The sequence below is a fragment of the Wolffia australiana genome, chromosome 1 (genome assembly GCF_029677425.1).
Source record: "Wolffia australiana isolate 7733 chromosome 1, ASM2967742v1".
Lineage (NCBI taxonomy): Eukaryota > Viridiplantae > Streptophyta > Magnoliopsida > Alismatales > Araceae > Wolffia > Wolffia australiana.
Genome location: NC_135835.1, coordinates 1,536,019 through 1,541,725, shown reverse-complemented (window position 1 = coordinate 1,541,725; position 5,707 = coordinate 1,536,019). Strand labels below are relative to the sequence as shown.

The 5,707-nt window shown below is 50.7% G+C and overlaps 1 long non-coding RNA gene across 1 annotated transcript; it reads left to right on the top strand.

The window, feature by feature from the left end:
• The first annotated feature begins 203 nt into the window (after positions 1-203).
• On the top strand, positions 204-5,359 carry LOC144700824 (uncharacterized). Its single transcript, XR_013580875.1, has 2 exons — positions 204-1,784; positions 4,745-5,359. It is a non-coding gene; the product is annotated as an uncharacterized LOC144700824 (long non-coding RNA).
• Positions 5,360-5,707: the final 348 nt, after the last annotated feature.

Here is a 5,707-nt window from a genome sequence, read left to right as displayed (position 1 = left end):
GATGATGACCGTCGATTATTGGGACGACCACCCACAGGGTCGTGCTAAGGATCATTGACAATGGGGAGGATGATTATCGATAATGGGGACACCAACTATCGACGGGGATGATGTTTATCGGTGACATGGATGACGATTTTCTTCGATGATGGGGATGTTGTTTATCATGGACAAGGATGATGACTTCAAGAACAACGGTGATGCGATTTTCAAAGGGGATGGTGACTGATGGCGCAGCATCACCGGACGTCATCAAGCCAGCACGAGAGCAGCCGCCGGACGTCATCGAGCCAGCACGAGAACAGCCGCCGGATGTCATCGAGCCAGCACGCGAGGAACCACCTTCGTCGTCGAGCCCGCCACCACCACGTGTCCAGCCGACACGACGAGCCACCGCAGCGACACGCGACCCCGAGTTCAAATACTCGGCATGACACGCGCGCGCACGTCACCTTCGGAGCGGCCACTTTTCCCTTTTTGCTCTTGTTTTGTTTCTTCTCATTTCATTTCCTTTCGTTTCGTATTTTATGCATCGTCGTGTAGTGAGGGGAAGATCCCACATGAGGACGTCTTTCCCTCACATGGGCCTGACAAGCCCATTATCAGCTTTTCCTTAATCTCTTGATTTTCTCTTGTTAAAGGGAGGCCCACCTTCACCCATTATATAAGGGGAAGGGGTGGGCGTCCTGGGACCCACTCTTTCCTAATTGGCAGTTATTTTTCAAAGAAGTGGGAAGAGTCACGATCGTGAGGAGGAAGAAGAAGAAAGAAAGAAGAAGAAGAGGAAGAAGAAGAAGAAGAAGAAGAGGAATAAGAAGAAGAAAGAAGAAGAGAAAGAAGAAGAGAAAGAAGAAAGAAGAGGAAAGAGGGAGCAGCCAGCCGGACTGCTCCCATCGCCGCCGACCGCCGCCATCCGCCTCCCGACCGCCGCCGATTCCGGCCGGCCGCGGCCGCCCTCCGCCCGACTACCGCCCCCAATCGACCTACCGCCGCCCGTTGACCCTATCGTCTCCTTCTCCACCCCTTCCCCGCTACTTTTCTTTCCCCCAGTCGATCTCCATTCCATCCTTTTCTCTCCCGACCGGTCTCCCCCCCACTCTCTTTCCTCTCTCTCCCGACCGGTCTCTGTCCCCCGCTCATTTCTCTCTCCGCCGTCTGACTTTTCCCACTCTCTTTTCTCTTTCTCTGCCATCCGACCACCTCTTTCTTTTTCCCCCCCGATCTTGATCCTTTTCCGCCATCCTATCCGTTTCCCCTGGTTCTTTCTCTCCCCGATCAATCTCAGCCCTTTGACTCTTCCGCCTCCCAACTTTTTCACTCGCTTTGACCCTTCCACCTTCCTTTGTCCTTTCTCAGCCCTTTGACCCTTCCACCAGTCTTTCTTCTCTGCCTTTCTTTTCCCTACGCTGTTTGACCCTTCTCCCTTTCCACCAATTCCCCTATTCTTCAACTCTTGCCCTGCCAACCGAACCACCACTTTCCTTTACACCAAACATCATCCTTCACTCTTCTGCTCACCTGTCCACGACGACCCAATCCCGTCAACCCACACTGCCTGCGGCAACTCTACACCATTCATAACCGGCCGGCGCTCGCGATCTCAGGAAGATCTACGGGTCGTGGATATCTGCACGCTGCGAACACACGCCATCGGTCCACAGACGAATCTGCCGTCGACATCGACTGCTCTCGCACACCCGATCTCTCCAGCCTCGCCCCGCCTTCAGCATTAGCACCTCTTACCGACTTCCGAAGCACGAAAATCTGTCGCCAGCGCGACGACGGTACTATTCACTCGCTCTCCTTCTCGTCCTTTATCTTCTTCAGTACACCTTCGACTTGCCTCCTCCGCGCTCGGGTTAGATAGGTGAGTGTGAGACAGGTTGAGATGACGACAAAATTATACGAAAGTCTTTACCCGTCCGGTACAAGTCGGGTACACCCGTCGTGTGTGAGCACCTTGGCGAGAATTCCCCGCTCGGTGACGTACTCGTCCTCGACCCTTTTGGGCGAGGTTCAAGAGGCCCGTCAGGCCTCGCTCAGGCGACCCGTCACTTCTTTGGAATGGCAATTCTTTGCTTGTCAGCGCATGCACGTACTACATTAGAGTTTTCGTCCGTTTACTTCGTCATTAACACCTGTCCATTCGCATACATCGGACGACGTCTTGCGTCGTAGTCCGGCTAGTTAGTAAAACGACACCGAACCCATACCTTCGGTGACGACCGGACGACGTCGAGACGACGTCCGGCATCAGTGACGGTCATGGACTATTCTCAACTACACACTCTCTCACTCTCTCTAGTTCTCGTTTGTTCTCCCTCTCTCTTTTGCATAGGTTCTGTCCCTGTCGTTGTCTCTCTCACTCTATATCATTCTCATGGGACCTTTTTCTCTCTCTCTTCCCCCCTTCTCTCCCTTTCTCTGTCTTTGTCTCTCTTAAAGATTCAATAGCATATAACTTAAGTCAATGTATGGATTTTGATGAATTTACCTTATGAAGTCTACATATAGTTTGATCAACCCATACAAATCTGATGGGGGACCATCCAGCCTCGAAGAATTATCTTCCTTTGTTTTGTTCCCACGCGTGTGGGCCAGGTATGGTTCCACATTTTTGTGCATAGGCGAGCCCATGTATGGGCATGTATGTGGTGCTTTTTTTCTTATTAGCCCCCTATTAAACTTGTTTTGGCCTTCTTCCCTTTGTTTCTAAGGGGAAAGGCCCACATTTCCCTTATAAGGGGGGGGGGAGTTACCATCGTAGAAAGGAGCACAAAGAAAGGAAAAAAAGAGTCAAATGTAGTCTTTTGGGGTTTTCCGTTAATTGAGTTGTTTTTTTTAGTTTAGTTTTAGAGTTTGAGATATTTATAAAAATGCCCCTCGAGAAGAGAAATTAGGGCATTTATGCCGTATCTTCTCTGGAGCGCTGTAGTGGCCGTAGCCGCAAGCCGCTAGCCACGGCCGCAGCGGCCGCAGCCGGCCGCAACCACCCGCAGCGGTCGCGGCCTTCCAGCGCCGCCGCAACTGCCACCACAGCCGCCACCGCTAGCAGCCGCAGCCGCTCTACCGCTGTTGCCGCTGCCGCCACCATAGTCGCCTGCCTTGGCTACAACTGCGGCCACGTCATGTCGCCGTGCCGTCGCGCTCGCCGCCACACCTCCGGATGCCACCACGCCAACCTTCGCTCGTCGTTGTCCTCGCCACCGTGCTTGCCTCCGAGCCCGGCACTACGCTTACCTGCGCTACTGTCGACCACGCCACCACGCTTGCCTCCGAGTTGTAGTCGCGCCTACCTGCATCTCCATCGTCCTCGCGACCGCACTTGCCTCCGAGCTCGACGTTGCGCCTAACTGTGCCTCCATTGTCGTCACCACGCTCACCTCCTAGCCTGTCACCACGCACACTTGCGTCGCTGCCCCCACCTGCGCCGCCGCGCCCACCTGTGCCGCCGTGCCCACATGCACCGTCACGCCTACCTGCGCCATCGTACTTATCTATGCGACGGTGCCTGCCTGCATCACCGTGTATACACACGCCACATGCGCACCTAGTGTTGCCTAGAGTAATTCCGAGGGGAGCGATCGCAGGACGACCAGCCGCTGCTAGTCACTGCCATGAAGCACATGTCGCCGCAGGATGAACAGCTGCCGCCAACGCCTACCTCCGTCCGCCAATAGATAGCTTTACAGCCATCATTGTCATCGTAGTGACGCCAGACATCGCCGTCGCTGAAGTCCTATAGTACCTTGCTGCAGCTGCCCTATCTCGTTGTGCCTTTGCGCTGTCCTATGCCCGCCGTTATGGTCTCCTAGAGTAGCTTCAAGGAAGATTTCCACTAGACGAAATCTCGCCGCTAGTTCACCTCCACGAAGTACATGCCGTCGCAGGTAGAACAGCCGGCGCTCTGCGCCAAAGACGCCTGTCTTTGTCTCCTATAACGAGCCGTAGCCGAGGCTCACCCTTCACTGTTACTGACGCGGTCGCCCCGCATTGCCGCTTACAAATTAGTTGTCCTTCTCCTTGTGGTGTAACACGAGCCGCTCAATCCCGACACGTCCTGTTACATCAAAATCATTCAACTAATGACCATTCCGTGGTCAACTTATTGACAAGCCATTACAAAAACTATTGAAATCATGTCTAGTGAGTTTTAGGGTGAGTTGGAAACTCAAAACCATACCATACATGCCCACATCACCTATTCTCATGAAATGTCCCGATACGCTTAACTTTGCAAGAAAGGTCAACGAGTCAAACATGATCCCATATTTGGATGATCAACTCTTGTTACAAATTAATCCTTGTGCTGACATCGATGGTGGGACATCATCATGGGGGTGTCAGAGGGTTCATGGAAGTTCCATAAATGCCCTCACTAAGTCTGTGCCTGGTAAGAAAATAAAAGGTGTCATGGAAGGCTTACTTTAATTCAAAATTATTTTTACTTAATGGTGGCACCAACTTTTTAAAACATTAAAAAATGTCTCTTTCAATGAATCATCTGACAAACTTGATATCGTGCTTTTCAAAAAACGGTTTTCCATTTGAGTGATGTACTCATCTACGAAGAATCTGACGTGCGAAGAATAATTCAAAGAAATAACAAAGCTGAAAAGACTAGGAATATAAAACATCCCAAAATGGAAGAATCAGACTAATCTGACTGTTTCTTCCATCCACGCGTCTTATCTCTGTTCTCGTGTTCTGACCCTGTTGTTCAAACGGGGTACCATTTCTACAGGTCAAACACACCATTCACCAAAGATTTCAATTCAACTTGAACTGACGGGGGAATGTTGGGTTGTGAAGTCTCTTCGTACACACAACGAGACCTCAACAATTTAAGTACCACCACCACCACCACAGCCCACGAGACGTGCAGATGTTAACTTTCCAGGAAGAGGCAATCGTTCGTCGTCACCTTCATGTCAAATTCGTCAAGATCTACAAGAAGAACAAGGACGATAACGGTAGCAGTGTTCTTCTCGCTTCTCTTGCTAATCTCCTCTTCAACAGCTCAACGTCCGCCAGAGATGGATGAAAGTACCCAGAACAACGCTAGATCGGCCCCCGAGGACCGTTTCCCTCTCGTAACGAGGTCTTGGCATCCCCCTGCACCTCCTACAAGGCGCCTAATGACGACGGACCTTTCGTCTTAAACTCTTGGTCTCAGTTTAGGCAGTGCTGGCGAGACCCAAGAACATGAAAGATCTTTTACAGTGAAATGATATATTCAGTGTCTCACTTATCCCTTCCCCATCCTCATCCATCCCAAGCTTCGGCAATTTGTATGTACGAATTAGATTGTATTCTTGGGTTGAATACTTATTATATATGTGATTGTGTATTGTATGTGCGTTTGTGGAGTATGCACTACCAGTAGAGATCTGGCGGGAAGGGAGAGAGTAAGAGAGAGAAATATATATATAGAGAGAGAGAGATAGAGAGAGAGAGATTCAGAGAGAGAGAGAGAAATACAGAGCGGAAGAGAGAGAGAGAGATACAGAGAGAAAGAGATTCAGAGAGAGAGAGAGAAATACAGAGCGGAAGAGAGAGAGAGATACAGAGAGAAAGAGATACACAGAGAGAGAGAGAGAAATACAGAGCGGAAGAGAGAGAGATACAGAGAGAAAGAGATACACAGAGAGAGAGAGAGAGAGAGAGAGAGAGCGAGAGAGAGAGAAATACAAAGCAAAATAAAGAG